This window comes from Myxine glutinosa, chromosome 12 (genome assembly GCF_964187855.1).
Source record: "Myxine glutinosa chromosome 12, kmMyxGlut1.1, whole genome shotgun sequence".
Lineage (NCBI taxonomy): Eukaryota > Metazoa > Chordata > Myxini > Myxiniformes > Myxinidae > Myxine > Myxine glutinosa.
The window spans coordinates 90,338,882-90,361,456 of record NC_136272.1 but is presented as its reverse complement, the minus strand read 5'-3'; the positions used below and the strand labels follow the sequence as shown (position 1 = coordinate 90,361,456).

At 47.7% G+C, this 22,575-nt stretch overlaps 1 long non-coding RNA gene across 1 annotated transcript in view; it reads right to left on the bottom strand.

Moving 5' to 3' along the window:
* LOC144888370 (uncharacterized) overlaps positions 1-22,575 on the bottom strand; it is a 100,231-nt gene that overhangs the window by 8,133 nt on the left and 69,523 nt on the right. The gene's annotated exons all lie outside the window — the stretch shown is intronic.

The window sequence follows — 22,575 nt, the reverse complement described above, 5'->3', positions numbered from 1 at the left end:
ATAGGGGCCACCTTTACCCTGGGCCGCAAGTGAGATTACCTGGCCACCATGGCCGGTCCCCAGCAGAGGTGCCAGGCCCCAAAACGTAGGGTCCATAAAGTGGTGCTTGGCCGCAGAACGGCGGTCCATAAGTGGTGCATCAATGCAAGCATACTGGTTGCGGGGGTTCGGGTTCACGGACGCGACCTCCCCGCACGCTCCTCTCAGTGCCCAGAGAGCACAGTCCTCGGGTGGGAGACAAGGGAACAGAAGACAGGTGAGTAATGGGTCAGGACGCAAGGGTACACATCAAACAAGGTAATGCAGAATGAGGTGCGTACGGAGAGCGAAGTGAGAAAGCTCGTCCCTACTGTACGCCCCCCACATGTGACCTACACTACCCCCCCTTGCCCCTCCCCGTATTTACAAAAACCTACACATTTACAAATTTGTCACTACCGTCCCGTCTTCCCCATATCTCCCATATACCAAATTCGTCACCACAATCCCTATGACCAAAATTTGCCATCACCAATTCATCATCAATCCTCATAAGGAGGAAGAGATGGAACATCAGCACAATGTCACACCCACGTCATGATGCGTCCCACAATCCAAACATTTGCACAAAAATAATAAAACCAACAAACCATGGCATGGTGTGGAGCTTTGTCACCTCAGGTGAGTGGATGCAGATGGTGCAAGGAGATTCCAATCCTATCTACCTTCTAAATGACTAACACACTTTACACTACCCGGGGTCTTTCCCTGCCAATCCATTGACAATCTTACTCTATGCGGTTTTAAGAACCAATTTCCATTGACCAAACTGTGATGCTTCCTCAGTTTGGGGTCTCACTCCCCCGGTTCAACTCCCTGTGCCTTTGCACAATTTCAGGACTGGGTCGTGTGGCTCTCCCAGCAGGTCTACCCACCTGCACACCTCCACCACTGTAGTTGCCTGGCTCTCCCAGCAGGTCTACCCACCTGCACACCTCCACCACTGTAGTTGCCTCCGAGCTTACCTGCTCCTTAACCTAACCTATCTAACTGGGGAAGGCCCTACTTGGCGCTTACCCCACTCGGTGCCCTCTCTGGCACTGGGCTACCCGGGTCCGTCCTCCGGATCCTCGGGCCCCATCCACAACAACTCTACCGGCTCCCAGAGCCCACCTGCGGCCTCACCTGGCCGACATCCTAACAGTGGCGGAGTGCCCATTCAACTACACACACTAACAGGCCACACGCCCAGCCATTTCCACGACACTAATGCACCCATCCAAACACCATTCTTCCACCACGCACCACAGATGCCAATATCCAACCACAATTTACCTACTCCCTCTACCTAACTCTTAAACTACTCTCCCTGGGTATTCGTGATGGGGTCCATCCTCCCCACACACACCTTCGCACCATCCACTCCACTCCACAGTTTCCACCATACTCACTCCATACCATCCATTCCATACTCCATATATTCCATACTCCATGTATTCCATACAACCATTCTCCATACACCTGTATTTGCACACCTGTGCCATCACACCTGGTGCCTCCTGCACCCTCCTTCCTCCAGGACCATTTGCTCAACACAACACTCAATCACCATTACTCACTCATACACCTGTTCACTTGCACACCTGTGCAATCACACACCTGGTGGCACTTGCACCCTCCTTCCCCCCAGGCTTCTTCAATCATTCAATACAATGCACAACCACAATTGATCCTCATGCACTGCTCCATACACTTCCACGCTCAATACAATTCACAATCACAATTATTCAATCATATACTGCTCAATACACTTTCGATCCTCAAACACACGGCATCATCTGATCTACCTGGTGCCCTGCTAAAACTCGCGCTTCCCCGTCGCCCCTTACATTATTGCGCTCCCTCGTCATTATCATCTATCATTCATCTATCAATCATCCATCATTATCATCTATCAACTACCCTCGCTATGTCCCCGACTACCTGTCCAATGTCGCTACTTAAATCTCCAGTTACCTATGGTCAATCTCTAGGTCCCTATACATTATCCAAACCCTCCCTTGGCGAGCTTGCACTGCCAAACCCCCTAAAACTATAGCTCCTTTGCCCCCGTGGTGTGAGGGATGGCAGAGTTGCCATCCCACCACATCGGGCATCTCTCACTACAAATTTTGCTCATCCAAATCCAGTCAATCAAAAATTTGCCAATCACTGCCAATCAACCTACCAATCAGTTGCCAATCAAATTTTTGCCAATCACAAATTTTGCTTTTCCAATTTGCTACTGCTACCACCCTCACACGTCTACTCACTTGAGCCTCTCGGTGCACCCATTCATTTCCAAAGCTCGGCTTCGCAAAGCCGAGCAATGAATGCGGGTGGTTTGTTGCCGGCGGTTGGATTCGTCCGGCATTCGGTGCAGGGAAGGGGGCTTACCCGGGCCGAGATTCCACGCACCATCTCGGCACGGAGCCGTCCGATGGCCCGAACACGCCCTGCCGGAACGCCTCAACCACAAGGGGTCGCCGTGACGACCCTTCCGACCGGGCCGCCCGCTCCGCCTAGCGGAGCATGGACGCGACCGTTCGGAGCGAGGCCCGGCGTGGATCCCGCTCGGCGGTTCTTGCGAAACCGCCGGGGTTACGATCCCCGCTGGTTCCCGCTGCGCACAAAGCCCGGCACGAACCGAGGGCTCGCTTCGGCTACAAGTCGATCTAACCGCTATCCCGTTTAACGTCGATGCTCCACTTGCATGCCCACACCCCGCGTTCCGTTCCTTGCTCACACATCCAGCTGTCTCCGTGCTCTCCGTCATTGCACCTTCTCTTACACAACACCCAGGTACACTCATTCCGCTCACAGACTTTGTCACACACCTGACCACCGCACACCTTAGCACACACCCGTCGTTCGCACACCTCACCAACACACCTCTTCGCACCGTCTTGCGCACTCTCCCTTGGTACGTACTCCATACCACTCATGGGGGTGCACTCTTGCATCCACCCACTCACGCGCTCCGATCTGCCCTGCCGCACACGCGCCACAACCAACTCAGGTGTGCGTTCTCGCACACTCGCCGTTCATCCCAAACGTGCATCCTCGCACCCGCTCCTCCACCAACTCACTCTCCGGGTCACTCTCACCCTCGCACGTACACTCCGTATCGCTCTCACTCTCTGTGTCACACTCCGTACACTTTATAACATGTCACTCTTTGACGCACACTTTTTCCTCACACGCGTGCCATTTGCTTTAACACAACACACAAAGGACCGTCCACGAACGCTCGGGTGCTTTCTCGATCCCAAGCGCGCGACAATTCTCTTCGCGCCAAACCTCCTCTTACAAAATCTCCCCACACAACATACAGCACGACTCACCTTCGGGGTTCTTCTTCCTCCCTGCACCAACACCTGCAAATCTTTATAAGGATTAAGCACGGCATCAAGGTGTGAGCACGGACTTTGCACGTATTCCATTTCTCCCTCCAATTCCCGGGCTACCTCCGTCGTCTTTTCAATTTCAACTATAACTTTTGCTTTTTCTTTGACGACCGCTGGCTTTATTAAAATTCCCTCTACTTCAGCGGTCGCCGGCTGCCCCATACCCCGGGTCGCGATCTCTATACCCGTCCAGTTACCTGTGCCTTTCTCCACTTCGCTCAACCAGCGCTTCTCGACCCACTTTACCTCCTCGTGCACCCGTGGGACCTGCTCGCCCAATCTGCGGTCTCTGTCCCTCTCCGCTTCCCTTACTTCATATGCGACTCTGTCCCTCGCCATTTATATTTTTTTGGTCACCCATTCTGTTTTCCATTCCCTCTCTATCGGCCCTCATTTCACCCGTTATTGCTTCAATTTGGTCTCCCAATTGCTTACTGGTACCCCTCGCTTCGTCCCTCATTCTGCTTTCCATCCTTTTGAAATGGTCGTCTGTCTTTACCATAAAGGCTATCATCTGTTTCATAAACAGGTCCAAATTCATTGGTGGCGCGGGCTCAGCTGCCGCAACCACGTGCGAGCCGCCATTTTGTGCCTCTACAACCACGTGCGCGAGGGCGCCATCTTGTGCACCTGATACCCCCGCAACCACATCATTGTTCTCCTCCTCCCTCTCCTCCATATACATTTCCCTGGGGTCCTGGGTCGCTTCTAACCCCTCTTCTAATTCCCCCACCGGCATCCGGCTGCCTTGATCATCCATGGCGCGATTTCAAATTTGGATATAAACTAAAATTTTGGCCACTCGTAATTTCAGTGCGTTAAACGCACTTCGGGTCCGAATCCCACACTCCTGGCACCAATTGTTACGGAACCCAACGTCGGCCTCTTTCCCCCTTATCGAGGGGGGATTAATCCCCTCGTCTATGACTGACCGACGTGGTCCCGGGGGTATGACGTCACGCCCAGTCAGCGCTGGGTAGGGTATTAGGCCCAACCGTCCTATGACCTAAATACCAGCGCCTCCCGGTACACAAGGAAACACCCCCCGCTCACGGCCGCAGCGTAATGGATTGGTTGCGCCGAGCGAAGCGAACTGCGGCGTGAGCCGTTTATCGAAGGGGCTAAACTCGATTCATATTCATTGGCCGAATCGCGCCACGTACACTCAATTTGGAAACCTCTAAAGTGACCGAATGTGAAGAAGAAGACAAGGCAGGAAGAACAGGGATTTATTACGAATTATTATTATTGTACACAATCAAAAAGAACCAAGGAGAAGGAAAGATAACGAAAGTAACTGGAAGAAGAAGAAGAGGAAGACAGTGCCAATACTAGCTTATTCTATACAATCTTACTTAGACCCCAGGACAACATAAAAGACGGACGACAATCAGACTTACATGGGGGATGAAGGCAGGAACGACTGGCAGGAGGTGGATGGCTGGACGGATGAGGTGGGATCTCAGGGCGGGCAAGATGTGGGTCCGGTTCGTGTGTGCTCGAGGTGAGCAGCCGCCGTTAAAGCTCAAAGCTGCGGTCGTTCAAGCTGCGATGGTTCAAGCTCCGGTGGTTCAAGCTGCTGTGGTTCAAGCTGCTGTGGTTCAAGCTGCGATGGTTCAAGCTCCCGTCTCTGCCGCATCCCTCTCATCTCTCTCCGCAGACCTTCCGCACCCCCTTTTTATCAGGCGCGTCGCGATCAAGCCGCCGGCCTCTTAGGAACGCCCATCGGTGAGCTCGCCTCAGCCTCGATTGGTCGCGAGGGCTCACCGATCCCGCCCCTCGATGAGGCGCTGGCAGGGCCACGCCTTGTTCCTGGCGCTTGGCTGACTCCTCCCACCTTCTTCCCCGAGGCTTGACCACGTGCGTAATGGCGGGCGAATGCAGTTGGCAATGAAGGCTGGCAATTGAAAGGGGATCTATCTTATTTGAATTCGATGCAACGCAATGAATTAGTGGACCACAGAGCCTTATACTGACATTTACTAAGGACATAACTACTGAGGGAAACTTATGATTGGCTACGTGTGTGCGATGGCCTAACTAAGGACGACCTTTGACCTTTACAATTGGAGGTATTTACAAGGAATATTTACAGCACACAAAAGGGTATATTTTACAGCAAATTACACACACAGTTCCCAAATCCTCAACAATATATATATATATATATATATATATATATATATATATATATATATATATACACACACACATATATATACACACACACACACACACACACACACACACACACACACACACACACACACACACACACACACACATATATATATATATATATATATATATATATTTTAAATACCCCTCAGTTGGAGCTTATGAAGAATGAGAGAACAGTACATGCTCTGCTGTCTCAACTCCCCCTACCTTTCCCCAACAAACCAGCTACTTGCATCTTCAAACTCTGCCATACTCCTATTTTTCAAATGTCCTCGTTTTTTTGTTTTTCTAACTTATTGCTTTTAAACAGTGCTTGAGCCAGCCAGGTGCTTCCTTAAACTCTACACTCGTAAAGGCGCGCCATTCGTACTTAAATCACGGGACAGCCGGGCATCGGCCCTTACGACGGTGCTCGGGTCACGGGTTGTTTTCACCTCTCATTGAACTTCCGCAAGTCGCAGAGAAAATTCCATTTATTTAAGGGCACCCCGAGGTCTGTAGGAGATCGGGCTCGTAATGGCGTCGGGCAATACTGCACTTTCCCCCAACTTGGCAAGTAACAAAATTTGCGAATTAAAGGCATCGATTGGATGAAGCATTTTGACCTGAGCATGGCAAGAAAAACTTATTCAGGGCAAGATGATTGCACTGTTATCGATTCTCTCGGTTGCTTTTAAAGAGGCGTTCAGTGCTACGCAATTAAAGAGCCTCCTATTACATTATGCCCAGGCAAGCGTTATTGGAAAGGACAGGTGTAATCATGACAGTGCTGTGTATATCTTTAAAAGCAGAGGATGCTGCAGGTAAGAAATGAAACGGCAACAGATGTGCATACACGAGGATAGCCTAAAATCTTTGCGAAAGATTAATGACCATGTGGGAAAACACTCTGGAGCCAAGACACCCAGTTGGCCACAATAATGGTACAAAAGGATATGTAAGGCCACATAGATGATCATATGGGGGAGACCAACAGAGTTGAAAAAATTTCAGACAGACAAATGTCTTGGAAAGTGTATTAACCTTGCCAGCTATGCGGCCGAAGATTAATGGAACCCTAATTGGTTCCCTTTGCATGAGATTAGAAATACATTACAGAGTTCATTTCTCAAGGCGGCCCACGACACACTGACCCCATAAATCTCCTTGCACCGAAGCCTGGGTCCTGACGCATGAGTGTTTGCCTTTTCACCAAGAGTCTGGTTCATGTCTGTGACACGGGCGGTTTCTTGGAGCAACAATTCCTTTTGAGAAAATCACGTTACGAGGAGCCCCCAGTGTGACATTTGGCATCCTTCAACTAAAATATCGGAATGGACATGCACAGAGCAGATATAATTCTTTGGCAGACAAACGTCGGGTGGAAAGAAAGTCACTCAGGTAAAGGGGTGCGGATTAAACAGGAACCAGAGAGACCATGGAAATATGTGGATGGTTCAAATTTGACACGGACCTATTTGAACCAAGTTTCTATAAAATGGAGACAATTAATCATCACCGAACTGTGCAGCCAATAGTCTTTAAGTTTAAAAACAAAATTTCTGTTTTCATTAATCAGAAATGTCTTAGTTATCTACTGGTCCAACACTTTTGTGACCTCACTTGCCGCCATCTTGATTTTCAGCAGTACGCATTAATGCAGTGACCATGTAATTATTGCTTTTGGAAGACTACAAGCACAAATTCCTTCAAAAATATTCATCTGTATACATTAGTCTGCCTTTTATAAACAAAGTTATAAACCTTTTATGAATTTTATTTGAGATCTCGCGAGATCTTGCCGGTAGTGGTTAGGAAACCGAATACAATAGATGTAGTTTCCTTTTTGGGAGGAAACCCAAAGATGTAAGCCTTCAAAGAAAAGGTAATCCGCAATCTATGGGAAATAAAATTTAACCAATAAAGAAAAGGAGAAAGTCTTTCACAATTAATGAAGGCATGAAACAAATCTTCCCTCTCCGGATAAAAGTGGCAACAGCCGGAAATGGGGGGAAAAAAAACGAATGACAGCATTGGAAGGAACAATCCAGTGGGCCAAACGCCACTGGAGGTCACCTGTTCTTTTAGATATAATTCCAGCATACATTGTATCCCATAAAGGCTCAGAGGGGGGACCGGGAGGCAAGAGTCCTTTCCACCGGGTAACCCCTGTTGGAGGTGGGACCCAGAGAAGTAGTTTAACACAAGACCTATAAATGCTCCTGCTGCTCATTGAATGGAAGGGGGGTGACCCTGTACTCATGGGGTGCAGATCATTTGGGGTAAAAGACACAATTAATTTTGGTACTGTGGGCTCAACCTCTGCGTCCTGGGTCCAATGTAGGCCTAGCTGGTGGCCTCTTCGGATCACCGCTCTTAGTATGTTCCCGATTAACCTCCTGGACCGAACACCTGTTAGGTCCGCCAGCTCGTTCGCAGTTTTCCATCCATGTCCAGAGTCATGCCGGAGATGACACACTTTTAAAATGTTGGCCACGATAAAATGTTGGCAGAAATCGCGACTCCTCGGGATATCGGGGAAAAGTGGATTGAAAAATAAAGGCTCGTGTGCAAACATGTTAATGCCATACGAGTCTGTTTGACAACTTATCGAAACGCCCTGCCAGGCATTCAAGAGGCTCTGATAAAAGACTGGAAGCAGAGATGCATCAACGTGTAGTAGGTTGGTCAAAAAAAGTTCCTGACCGTAACCGAGCCTCCCAGCTCGTTGAAGAATAGAGCAGGCCAAGGGCTTGCCTGGTGAGTGTTCTGCATAAAGCAAGCGTTGGATGGAGCGGAGCCGGAAGGCCAACAGGCGGCATTTCACGTCAATGAGACCATGACCACCCTCAGCTGAGGGACAACATATGGCGCTGGGTCGAAGCCAGTGGTAGCCTCCCCAAAAAAAATCCACCAGTTTTCTCTGAATAGCTTGAAGCAAAACCTCTGGTGGTTGCAGGCAGATGAAACGGTGCCACAAAAGGGTAGTGACTAGGTTGTTGACAACCAGCACATGACCTTTATAGGAAAGGTGGGGTAGAGCTCTTTTCCATTGGCTCAAACGCTTATCCACCTGGTCAATGGTCCTCTCCCAATTGTTCTAGACATACTGAGGAGGACCAAGGAAGATGCCCAAATACTTGATGCCATCGTTTGCCCACACTAGCTCTGCAGGAATGGGGGGTGGTGGTAATAACGGTGGCACAGGTAAGTCATTGTTGGGAAAAGGGAACCATAGAGCCTTGCTTTTCCCCCAATTGCATCTTAATGATGAGGCAAGGTTGAAGTCCAACAAACACTTTTCCAAGGCGTCACTGTCGCATTTTCTTTTTATAATGACACATAGGTCGTCGGCATAAGCAGACAGGGTCAAAGGTGGGTGTCCTGGAGAAAGGACAAGTCCAGGGATATCCTTTCTGAGGGCGATTAAGAGAGGTTCCAAGGCGAGGGCAAATAATAGACCTGAAAGTGGACAACCTTGCCTTACCCCTCTCTGAACCTTTATGGGTGGGCAAAATTCGTTGTTAACTTTGATCAAGCTGGAGATGTTTGAATATAACAAAGCTATGTCGGCTCTAAAATTAGCACCGAGCCCACAAGCTTGCAACACATGGCACAAAAACTTATGATCAATGCTATCAAAGGCCTTTGCAAGGTCAAGAAACACCAATCCAAAATCCTCTTTGACACATTTACCGGTTAACAAATCTCTGATTAGGAATATGTTGTCATAGATGGATCTGCCAGGGATGCTGCAACTTTGATCAGGTGACACCAGATCACCAATAACTGTCTTCAACCGGTTCGCAAGGACCTTGGAAAACAGTTTGTAATCCGTGCACAACAAAGAGATCGGACGCCAGTTTGACAGGTGTCGGAGATCGCCGGTCTTTGGTAGCAGGCAGAGTACTGCTCTTCTAAAACTGAGCAGTAATTCTCTGGATAAAAGAGACGCATCCAGAACGTTGAGCAGCTCTGGGCCCAAAATGTCCCAGAATGCCAAAAAAAATTCGGCGGGTAGGCCATCGATGCCTGGGGCCTTTCCCGACTCCATCTCAGCAAGTGCACCGGTTAACTCTGGAAGGGTAATTGGAGCATCCAGTTCCAAACGTTGGGCCTCAGTCACAGAAGGAAGATGAGAGGTCAAAACATTCATCATTTCATGAGAAACCGTTTTGGCTTCGAAAAGATCAGAAAAGAAATCGATTACATTTAATCTTATATTGCTTGGCTTAGTAAGGTTGTTCTCCCCTGAGCCCAAAACCGAAGATATAAGTCGTGTTGGTTTATCTACAGTTTCTAGATGAAAGAAAGACTTAGTCGGGGTATCTGAAACCTTAATATTCTGTATTCTTAGCCTAACCAGTGTGCCCGCTGCTTTTTCATGGATCAAATCCCTTAATTGGGCCTTCTTCTCGAGTAGCAATCGATAGTTCACTGCGTTGCTCTCATTGGCCAGCTTGCCCTCTAACCTTAAGATATCTGCTTCAAAGCAAGCCATCGTGATGTGTTTTACATTGGTACAGTGTGAATTAAATGGTTGGCAAAATACTCGAATCTGGGCCTTTAGGTTGTCCCACCATAGACTAATTGAGGAGAAAGAAGATTTTTTTTTGCACCTATTTCAGCCCAGAAATCACGAAAGGAGTCTGTAAATAAACTATCTTCTAACAGTTTATCATTAAACTTCCAGTAACTATTTCTTCTTGTGGGTCGAGGAAAAGAAAGATCTAAGGTTACCATATGGTGGTCTGAAAACAATGAAGGAAAGCAACCTGAATAGACCGCGACGTTCCTAAAGGGTACATTAATGTACCAGCGGTTGAGTCTTGCCGAAGACACCCGACCATTGGCACATTGACACCAGGTATACTGGGCTACGTTGGGGGTGATGCAATCGCCAAACATCAAGTAGACCGGCCGTCTTAAAGAAACGGGATAGATCCGCTTGGGACTCGGGGTGAGGTTCTGCAGAGTTTCTGTCCTTCAAAGGGTCAAAGGTGCAATTAAAATCACCACCGATGCACACACACTGGTCAAGATCAACTGATTTCAGGTGATTTATCATGGAGGTGAAAAAGGACTTTCGATCCCTGCTCTCACTAGGTGCGTACACGTACACTGGTTTGGCACCAGTCATGTTCCACGTTAGGTGTGATGTGGGGTCTCTTGCAGTAAAAGAACATTTGCCTTTTTACGATCAAACAAGTTTTTAACTTGGGCCTGACGGAGGTGACTTGCACCCCCACCATTCATATTTAAGGTCGCAAAGGAAATATTTTTCATTCCGTGTTAATGAAATCGACCTGTGCTTGGGAACACTCCGTACCTGCTCGAGTAACAAACTTTCTTAATCTGTGGAATTGAGATCTCGTCAGGTCAAAATCCTCATGTGCTTTGATTTTATTGACTTTGCGGTGCAAATGAATGCTGCCAAGTCAGGGAAATAGTCTTTAATTACGATGCTACGGTCACGATACGTTTCGTTAAGGAAGGTAAAAATGAGTTGAGGGGATACCTGTGAGTGACCTGTCACCAATTGTGACAGCTCGGTTGCCTCAATGTCATCCTCAGACTCAGACACGTCAGATAACATGTCGTCAGGTTCTGGGGTATTACCTGCTGCCCCCACGATCTTATCCGGTGGCACCTTCACAAGTTTCCCAAGGTGTTCCCGTGAGCACTCGTTAACACTTTGGTGGATATTTTTTGTATCTGGGATTGGAGCTTCGGTTTGAGATCCCAGCAAACTCAGATTTACTGGCCCCGTTTGTAAAGTGGGAACGTTTATTGAATCCTTAGTCTGCTCGGTATTTAAAGGGGAAACAAGCGGAAAACCATTCCCCAGCTCGGGACTGATAGTAATTTCACTGGAGGATTCGCACTCGGAAACTTCCAGGTGAGAGGCACAAATTATTTTTTAGGCTCATTTACATAATGAGACTCGTTAGTTTCATTGGCAACGGTATTTATATACTCGGTTAGTGAGGGAATGTCAGAGGGGCACTCGAACACTTGTGCACTGGGAATGGTGCCGCCCATGACCGCCTTCTTTGCAGCACCAGCGAAATTGCTGAGCACTGGTGCTCTTCGCTTTTTAGAATACACTACGGATTCTTCGTTCATGGGTTTGGGAAAGGGGGCGGTGCTAGTTGTGTCAGTCATATCGGTGGGTGTCATCACATTGGAATCGGAGAGCACCGGTGTGTCACACAACTCAGTCGGGGTGTCAGAAGGTACGGTCGGGGTGTCAGAAGGTACGGTCGGGGTGTCAGAAGGTACGGTCGGGGTGTCAGAAGGTACGGTCGGGGTGTCAGAAGGTACGGTCGGGGTGTCAGAAGGTACGGTCGGGGTGTCAGAAGGTACGGTCGGGATGTCAGAAGGTACGGTCCGGGTGTCAGATGGTACGGTCCGGGTGTCAGAAGGTACGGTTGGGGTGTCAGAAGGTACAGTCGGGATGTCAGAAGGTACGGTCCGGGTGTCAGATGGTACGGTCCGGGTGTCAGAAGGTACGGTCCGGGTGTCAGAAGGTACGGTCCGGGTGTCAGAAGGTACGGTCGGGGTGTCAGAAGGTACGGTCGGGGTGTCAGAAGGTACGGTCGGGGTGTCAGAAGGTACGGTCGGGGTGTCAGAAGGTACGGTCGGGGTGTCAGAAGGTACGGTCGGGGTGTCAGAAGGTACGGTCGGGGTGTCAGAAGGTACGGTCGGGGTGTCAGAAGGTACGGTCGGGGTGTCAGAAGGTACGGTCGGGGTGTCAGAAGGTACGGTCGGGGTGTCAGAAGGTACGGTCGGGGTGTCAGAAGGTACGGTCGGGGTATCAGAAGGTGCGGTCGGGGTGTCAGAGGGTACGGTCCGGATGACGGAAGGTACGGTAGGGGTGACGGGAGATACGGTCCGGGTGTCAGAGAGCACGGTCGTGGTGTCAGAAGGCGCGGTGGAGGGATTGGCCTTTTTACAATCTCTTTCGTTATGTCCCGATTCACCACACTTTGGACAAGAGGTCTTAGGACAAAACCTTTTAACGTGTCCGAATTCTCCACAATTAAAGCATGTTAAGGAGGCTGAGGAAGCATACATGTGGTATTCCCGATCGTCCAACGATACTTTGAAGGATATATTTAAACCCATATCGGCTCCGCGATCCGGGAGAATCATGTACACCTGCCTCCTGAAGCTCATTACGTGTTTGACACGATCGCTGCGACACCCTAGTGGAATCATTGAGATTCGGGAAACAATTTTACCATAACGAGACAGAGCAGAAAGGACTTTATTGCCTGGCATGAACGGTGGTACATTGGATATTGTTATCTTGGTAGCTGGCGTATCCATAGGGGATACCGTAATATAATGACCCCCTTTTATGGTTAGACCGGTACTAACGACGTCATGAACGAACTTTTCTTCTGACACGAAGACTACAAATTTCTGGTTCATTCGTGATACCACTCGACGGAAGCCTCTCCTCAGTGAAAGACACATGAAAGCCCACTTGGAGTTTGCAAAAAGGCACCGAAAGGACTCTCAGACTGAGAAACAAGATTCTGTGGTCTGATGAAACCAAGATTGAACTGTTTGGCTCCGTCTGGTCACTCTGCCATAAAGCCCAGATCGGTGGAGTGTTGCCATGATGGTTGTGCTTCTGGAAGTTTCTCCCATCTCCACACAGGATCTCTGGAGCTCAGCCAGAGTGACCATCGGGTTCTTGGTCACTTCTCTTACCAAGACCCTTCTCCCCCGATTGCTCAGTTTGGCCGGGCGGCCAGCTCTAGGAAGAGTCCTGGGTGTTCCAAACTTCTTCCATTTAAGAATTATGGAGGCCACTGTGCTCTTGGGAACCTTCAATGCAGCAGATATTTTTTTGTAGGCTTCCCCAGATCTGTGCCTCGACACAATCCTGTCTCTGAGCTCTGCAGGCAGTTCCTTCGACCTCATGGCTTGGTTTTTTCTCTGATATGCATTGTCAGCTGTGAGACCTTATATAGACGGGTGTGTGCCTTTCCAAATCATGTCCAATCAATTGAATTTACCACAGGTTGACTCCAATCAAGGTGTAGAAACATCTCAAATATGATCAAGAGAAATGTGAGGCACCTGAGCTAAATTTCAAGTGTCAGAGCAAAGGGTCTGAATACTTATGTGAATGTGATATTTCAGTTTTTTCTTTTTAATAAATTTGCAAAACTTTCTAAAACCTGTTTTGTCTTTGTCATTATGGGGTATTAAGTGTAGATTGATGAGGGAAAAATGAATTTAAACGATTTCAGCATAAGGCTGCAACATAACAAAATGTGAAAAAGTGAAGGGGTCTGAATACTTTCTGAATGCACTGTATGTGCGTCGGAGTGGCGACCCGTCCAGGATTGTGCTTCCAAAGCAACGAAACTGCCTCGGCAGTCCTATCTGCCTGACGGTGTAAGAAGGAGCGTCCATCCATCCGCATACACTCCGCTTTTGAAGGCAGTAACAGGAGTATAAAAAGGTATAATAACGATGGGAAAAACAAAACACAGCAAGAAATAAAAAACACAAGATTAAACAGCTAATGTTTATCCAAAACACTATTGAGGTCAAAAAGATTGAATATGGTTAAAATGAATGCAAGCAATGTGCATGTGATGCTTGGTCTTTTTGGTTTGGTGAAGATGAAAGTAAATGGATGAAGAGATGAAAAGTTTACAAGAAATGCAGGAGAGACAGGAAGAGATGTTATAAAGTGTGAATGAGAAAATACCGAATCTCCAGAAGGATAAAACGAGCAATATATCAGACATTGTATGGATTGAGGTAAAGGGTATTGAAATAGCAATGTAATTATAAGGCGTTAATATTAGGCTCTGTGACAAATGAGAGGAGGACAGAATGTTACATGACCAATTCAGATAAAAGTTTATAACTCACAGATATATTCAAGATTGCATACCTTGAGTACAATTAGCAGGGGAATGTAAAGTAGTTGATGCATTAATGTGTTCACTACTCATTTTAAGACAGTTTGGAAAAGTAGGTGAAAAACTACAAGGACATGGGTATTTCAATAAAAATCATTAGATAAGATACGATGATGTGAATTTGAAGGCAGTAACAGACCATTGATCACAAATTGCAGAGCGAGACTCGACGCTAAAATATTTTTAGAATTCACATAAGTTAGCGAAGGATAAAGTTTTAGGATGAAGAGGAAACTCATGGATTTGATCGAAATCAGGCTGAGAAAAGAAATGACTGGAGAATACAACAACAGCAACAACAACAACATGAATTTTAAGGCCATTTTCCCTACAAGAGCAGGGGTTAGCCTTGCAGTCCCCATGACAATCTTCTCCATTTGCCCTATTTTCTGCATCTCTCCTTGTTAACCCCCTTGCCCGCATTTCTTCTTCCACCATCTTTAGCCAAGTCTTTCTCGGTCTTCCACGTCCTCTACTTCCTTCTACATTCATTTCCATCACTCTTCTCAACCAGTCACTTTCATCCTTCCTCAACACATGACCAAACCATCTCAACCTGTTCCTCTTCACAGCATCAATCACAGGCTCTATTCCCATCATCTTTCGCAATTCATCATTTGCCTTCCTCTCTCTCAACGATACTCCGCACATCCACCGAACCATTCGCATTTTCACCCTTTCCAGCCTTCGTTGCTGCTCTACATTCATGACCCATGTCTCGCTCTCATAAATCATAACACTTCTCACACATGCAGCATACACCTTTCCCTTCAGCTTCAATGACACTCCCCTCCTCATCAGCACGCCACTCAGTTCCCGAAACTTTGCAGCGCGTATCATCAGATCCCTATTGCGGAGGCCGATCACATCTACACCGGGTTTGAATCCGGTCAGAGGTTGTACCAGTTCACTCAATTACCTTTTGGGGTCACAAACAGGGTGGCATGCTTTCAAAGGGCCATAGATAACATAATCGCTAAGGAACACTTAACCGATGTCTTTGTTTACCTGGACAATCTAACAGTTTGTGGGTACGATCAGGCCCATCATAATGCTAATTTGCAGCATTTCTTCCAGGTTGCGCGCACGTATCGGCTAACTATGAACGAGGCTAAATGTCGCTATTCCGCCCGAACGATATATCTCCTGGGGTACACCGTGACCCAGGGCACTATCACTCCAGACAAGGAGCGGCTGCGAACTTTGCTCGGCATGGCCCCACCACATGATCGCGCTTTCTTGATGCGTGCCCTCGGACTATTTGCACATTACTCGAAGTGGGTCCAAAATTTTTCTGAAAAGCTCCGCCCACTTGTAATGCCGCCAAGGCAGCTTTCCATGGCCTGTAGTCCAACATAGCTGGCGCCGCTGTGTCGTTTATCGATGACAGTCAACCCTTTGTTTTGGAAAGCGATGCGTCAGACCACGCGATAGCTGCCACGCTCTCTCAAAGGGGGTGACCTGTCGCCTTCTTTTCAAGGACTCTCTCCTCCGCGGAAAAACGTCATTCGTCTGTCGAGAAGGAAGCGTATGCCATCGTTGAGTCTATTAGGCATTGGAGACCCTATCTGCTTGGCAAATATTTTGAGGTTATTACTGATCAGCAAAGCGTCGCTTTCATGTACAACACATGCCATGCTCAACGCATTAAGAATGAAAAGATCACTCGCTGGCGGATAGAGCAAGCCGATTTTTGCTACACTATTAGGTATCGCCTAGCGCGGGATAATCTCGCCGCAGACGCATTATCACGTCCTTCGGTGTGTGCGAGTCTCACCTCCTTTGAGGATCTGCGTGTTCTTCATGAAACGTTGTGCCATCCCGGAGTGGCACGTTTCGCTCATTATGTGCACAGTCACAATTTGCCCTACTCTGTTGAGGACATTCGGCAACTGTGTCGCACTTGTTCCGTTTCTGCTGAACTCAAACCTCGTTTCGACAAACCACCGATGGGTACGCTGATTCAGGCTACTCGGCCTTGGGAGAGATTGGCAATGGACTTCAAAGGGCCTCTACCGGCTTCGTGTCTCCCTGCTAGTCCTAGCCTACCGGCCTCGGATAGCTCTCACTATCTCCTCACGATAGTTGATGAGTTCTCCAGATTCCCTTTTGCTTTCCCATGCAATATGTCCGCTGCGACTGTTATCCGGTGTCTGCAGATTTTGTTCTCCATGTTCGGGAATCCGGCTTACGTACACACCGATTGAGGTGCTGTGTTTCTGTCCCAGGATGTGAGGACCTTTTTGCTCCAGTGCAATATAGCATCAAGCTATACTACCCCGTACAAGCCACAGGCGAAAGGTCAGGTGGAAAGATTTAATGGCATTATATGGAAGGCCATTACTCTGGGCCTTAAGTCTCATGGACAAGGACTGGACTGATGGACCTGGATGGTGCACGGGGCATTAAACTTGATCAGGACTTTATTATGCACAGCTACTCATCAAACTCCTCACGATCGTCTGTATCGTTACTCGCGCCGTTCTGGTGCTGTTCGACCTTTGCCAGGCTGGCTAGCTGAGCCCGGACCGGCTTTCCTCAAACGCGCTGTTCGTCAAAGTAAATATGACCTGCTTGTCGACAAGGTTCACATTCTCCAAGCCAATCCCGAGCATGCTCGAGCGCTGCTGCCAAATGGACGCGAGTCTACAGTCTCGGTGCGTCATCTTGCTCCGTGTGGGGATACCGTTCAGCCGGAACTCAGCCAGGGGGATCCGTTGATGGGGCATTCACCGTCAACTCCGCTTCCGCACACGCCCGATCCGGTCGGCCCTGAGCCGCCGCCGCCGTCTCCTGAGATAGGCGGTTATTCAGACGTGGGGGAATTAGGTCTCGCTGTTGAAGCTCCCGACGCTTACCGAACACGTGCCGGAAGAGAAATTTGCCGCACCGATCGCTACGGCTGGGTCTGACATACATTGCTGCTCTTTGTACCCTTTTGCTAACTGACGTTTTCTATACTGCTAATCCGCTTGCTTTCACCCCTAGGGGTAGTGTAGATTTAACGCCAGGTAGAATGTCATGAAATTCTGTCTAACGTCTGAACCCAGGTGTCATGTGTCTTTTGCCCGCTATGCGGCTGTTATAAGAACTCGGTCATTCAGCACTATGATCATACCTGAGACATTTACTGGATGCTATGCTGGTGCATAAATAGATGGTATGTACCGCCACTTTGTTACGGCTTGCTTGTGCTCATCTGTAAACTCATTACTAGTTCAGATGTATGCTGAATATTGATATGATGTTCGCTGGTTCTCTTTACAGGTATTGTTAGGGATCAATTGATATTAAACTCATGATCTGAGCCAATGTTGTAACTCTGATTCTTACAACAGAGGGTAACAATGGCTTACCTGCACGGACGGATGCGACGGGGATTTTTACGAACCCACAAACAAATAAACGTACAAGACAAGCACGACAAAGAAATGCAATAAGTAATGAATTTAATGAAAATAATACCAGGATAACAAATAAGTGAATGTACGGTAAACTAATTCCTAAATGAGGGACCTTCCACACAAACCCGTAGATAACACAAGGGGAAGATGAAAGCAAAAATAAATGTGTCGTGTGCATTGGATGACACTCCGCCTGGTGTCCTTGAACAGTCCCTGAACCACTGTGTGGGAACCGCACAAGATGGCATGCAGTCGCATCCAGAGCAGCCACCGACTCGTGGAGCGACGGCCAAACTCCTTTCTCCTCAGTGTCCCACGCTTCAAAAGCTCCAATGTTTCTCTCAGGCACACATGGCACGAAGCGTAGCCGTCACAAAGCCAGCACCAAAGAGAGGGAAAATATGCGTCTGCTCACGATGAAGCACAGAAAGAGCACAAACTGCGACCTCTTGCAATCAAACCCAGCACAGAGAGAGAAAGTGCGACTGCTCGCGTCGAAAGCCAGGACCAAGAGAGAGTGAAAATGCATCTGCTCGTGACGAAGCCCGGACCAGGAGAGAGTGAAAATGCGTCTGCTCGCGACAAAGTCCAGAACCAAGAGAGAATGCGACTGCTCGTGATAAAAGCCAGGACCAAGAGAGCGAATCCAAAATGCGACGGCTCGCGATGAAAGCCAGGACCAAGAGAGCAAATCCAAAATGCAACTGCTCCCAATGAAAGCCAGGACCAAGAAAGAGAAAATGGTGGGACGTGTCCCTTTTTTCTCCGACGCTAGAATGTTCTGATGTCACTCACGCTCCAATCACCGAGCGCCACCGAATAGTCCCAACCAATCATCTTTTGGGGCGTGGCCTCACGGCAACATTTTGCGCCCATCAAGAAGGTTCGCTGGGTGGTGTAGTCGTGTCGGGGTATCGTCGGCGCTTGTGTTATTTGCAATTATGTGCCGATCTCATGGTTGGCCGAGTGTATTTTATAAGAGCAAAGGGAAAAATTCAGAGGCAACTACACACTGGGAATTTTATCCATATGCCCTAACTAATTAGCATAGCTCCACCCCTCGCATGGAGATGCAAAACGCTTACATGGACATCCGGTCCTAACTTAAATACTGGAAGATTTCTTCTTCGCGACATTCGGAGCACACCACTCTATACCATCCTACGTCGACTATGGTATTCCATTACCCACCTCCATGCACGTAACAATACTAAACTTCTTAGCTCTTCAAATTCAAAATATATCACGTTATAATCTAAGGAGAAAGACCAGCCATTTTGGCTCTTAGAATCCAAAATATCACTTTACTTGAAGCGCCAAACTCTTCACAGAGCATTGGTGCTGTCAAAGCAGTTTCATGGCAAGGGTTATACTGGGTGGTTTGCCATTACCTTACAAGCATTGTTTGTCTGTGATCTTTCCTTTTAAATGCTAAGTGTCAAGCAAAGAAGCAGCACGTACCGTTTTTAAAGTCTTTGGTAACACTCGTCCGGTGTTTAAACTACCAACCCCCCAGAATCAGAGTGGACGATCTAACCATTATGCTATGTTCTGGTTATCACTTTATAACATACTGAACAAGGAGAAAAAGCCATAAAATGTCACAACCCTCGTGGTTTTAGTACAGATTTAAAGGCCGCCAGTCGGCCATCTTTGGTCTGATTACAAAACAAAATGTTCTGCATGTGTATGCTCTCACGTATTGTCTTTTTGCCAGGTTTGAACAAAATTGGCCAGTCTATCAGTTGGCCATGTTTGATCAGATCACAAAATAAAGTGAGGTGCATGTTGCGTATGCCATCATGTTCTGTGCTTGTGCCAAATTTGAACATAATCGGTCCATGCATGTCCGAGAAATTGTCGGGGACACATTTAAATCACAAAATGGCGGCTATCTTGCATTCGATCTCGAAATAAAATTACGTGCATATGTAGGCCTCGTTCATTATCTGTGTGCCAAGTTTGACCAACAATAAAGTTTCCAAGAAATGGTTGAGGACGTGTACATCGGGTTTTTTTTACAACTAAAATGGCTGCCAGTCAACCATCTTTGATCACATCACGAAAGAAAATGATGTGCTTATGAAAAACATAATATATCGTCTTTGTGCTAAGTATGAACAAAATCAGTCCATACATCTCCAAGATATACGCATGGACGGAACATACCCAATCCATAACCCCTCTTACGGACTAAATCCAATGGGGGATAAAAGGACTAACCTTCTTGACTCCTGACGGTATAATATACGACCTGACTTGTAGTGCATTCCCCCCCCCCCCCCCCCTGTTCTCCCCTCAAGCACTCCACAACATACCAATTGCCATCGGATAAGCATTAATACACGACATGGGACCAACATTGCCATTCGATGACTATGATGTATTGCTGTGTACACAAATACAACAAAACAACAGCAGGCATTTTAAGGCCATTTTCCCTACAAGAGCGGGGGTTAGCCTTGCGGTCCCCATGACAATCTATTCCATTTTGCCCTATTTTCTGCATCTCCCCTTGTTAACCCCCTTGCCTGCATTTCTTCTTCCACCATCTTTAGCCAAGTCTTTCTCGGTCTTCCCCGTCCTCTACTTCCTTCTACATTCATTTCCATCACTCTTCTCAACCAGTCGCTTTCATCCTTCCTCAACACATGACCAAACCATCTCAAACTGTTTCTCTTCACAGCATCCATCACAGGCTCTATTCCCATCATCTTTCGCAATTCATCATTTGTCTTCCTCTCTCTCAACGATACTCCACACATCCACCGAACCATTCGCATTTCCACCCTTTCTAGCCTTCGTTGCTGCTCTACGTTCATTACCCATGTCTCGCTCCCATAAATCATAACACTTCTCACACATGCAGCATACACCTTTCCCTTCAGCGACACTCCCCTCCTCATCAGCACGCCACTCAGTTCCCGAAACTTCTTCCATGCACATCTCACTCGAGCAACCGTTGCCGAGTCTGATCCACCTTCTCCATTCAGCATGTCTCCTTGGTAGCAAAATGTTTTCTCACCTTCCAGCTTCACGTCGTCTCCAAGTTCCAACTCAACATTTCCTCCATCTGCAGCTCCCTCTGTGCACACCTTACACTTGAATGTAGCTGCCACACTGGTTAATGACCCTCCCAAACCACTACATTATTGATGAATCCACTCAGCGCACATTGTACATTGAATGGAATTCACTCCGACAACCTTCCTGCACACAGCACATGGCCACAACCTTTTTTTTTTTTTTAACCTTCCTGCACACAGCACATGGCCACTTCCCAGTTCTTTCCACCTCACCACATGCTTTACCACTTGCCATCACCTTCGTTTTTCCGATATTCACCTTCAGACCTTTTGTCTCCATACATTCCTTACACTTATTCATCTTCTCCTTCAGTCCATCCATACTTTCTGCAATCAACACCAGATCATCTTCATACAGCAACTCCCACGGTAAACCCTCCTTTACGTTCCGAGCCAGCACCTCTATCACAGGTACAAATAGTGGTGGACTTAGTACTGACCCGATGCACTCCCACCTTCACCTCAAACTCACCACTGTTCCCGTCCTGCGTCCTTACAGCTGTACGCGCTCTGTTGTACATTGCCATCACTACTCTGATCAACCATTCATCCACTCCTAACTTCCTCAATGCCCATGTCACTACTTCAAGTGGAACCCTATCGAATGCTTTCTCCAGATCAACAAACCCAAGAAACAACTTCTTCCTCTTCTCCATGTACCTCTCCTGCAACTGCCTCACAATAAAAAACGCGTCTGTCATTCCTCTTCCTGGCATTAATCCAAACTGCATTTCGTCAATCTTCACTTTCTTCCTTACCCTCCTCTCCAACACCCTTTCCAATACCTTCATTCCATGCTCCAATAACTTTATCGCTCGATACGAGCCACAGTCCAGAAGGTCACCTTTCCCTTTGTATAGAGGGACGAGCGTAGTCAGTTCCCAATCCACTGGAATGCCGCCTTCTTTCACCACCAGATTGCAGATCCCTGTCATTCTCTTCACACCCCAATTTCCTGCTGCCTTCAACATATCTCCCACAACTCCCGTCGGCCGTCCCGCTTTTCTACTCTTCATTGCTTCGATCGCTTCCTCAACTTCCTTCTCGGTTATCTTCTCTGCCAGTCCCAAAACTGGGTTACTCTCTATGTTGCCATCCCATTCATTCTCTGCATTCAACAGTATTTCCATATATCTCTTCCATCTTCCTTTAATTCCATCGGGGTCCACAACGATTTGTCCCACTTCATCCTTCAAGCAACTCACCCCCATCACATCACACCTCTCTTTCGCTATCTGCTTTGCAATCCTGAATTCCGCTCTCTGACCCTCTTCCAAATCCAAGCATTCTCCGAACATTTTCCTCCATGCCTCCTGCGCCTTTGCTACCTCTTTCTTTGCAGCCTTCTTGGCTGCCTTATAACTTTCATGCTCTGTCTTTTCTGCTCCCGTACCCTTCACCTTCTGCCACTCCTTGAATTTCTTCCTCTTCTCGTCAATTTTCTTTCCAACTTCATCATCCCACCACCATGTTTCCGAGTGCCTCGGTGGTCCTTTTGTCCATCCACATACCTCACCAACGGCTCCCAACAGACTAGCTTTCATTGACA